The following is a 390-nucleotide window of genomic DNA, read 5'->3' as shown; positions in this document are numbered from 1 at the left end:
AGTGACGTAATACAAGTAATTATGTTAGGGGGCTAACAGGTTAACCTGTTAGCCCCCCCATCGAACCAAATTCGATCGGAATTGGGTCAGATCGTTTCATTGTCGTTTGATCACGTTTGATCGTCAAAAAATATCGTTTGATCGCCACGCGTAGTGACGAAATACAAGTAATTGCTTAGTGGGACTAACAGGCTGACCTGTTAGCCCCCCATCGAACCAAATTCGATCGGAATTGGGTCAGATCGTTTCATTGTCGTTTGATCGCGTTTGATCGCCAAATGTTTAAAATGTTTGCGTAGGGCCTGAATCAGCTTCTGAAAACAATATTGTGTCACAAACGTAACACACTCAAAAAAAAAAAAAATTTATATATATATATATATATATATA

Source organism: Thermobia domestica, chromosome 18 (assembly GCF_964235325.1).
Source record: "Thermobia domestica chromosome 18, izTheDome1.hap1.1, whole genome shotgun sequence".
NCBI lineage: Eukaryota > Metazoa > Arthropoda > Insecta > Zygentoma > Lepismatidae > Thermobia > Thermobia domestica.
Note: the sequence above shows the minus strand (reverse complement) of the source record.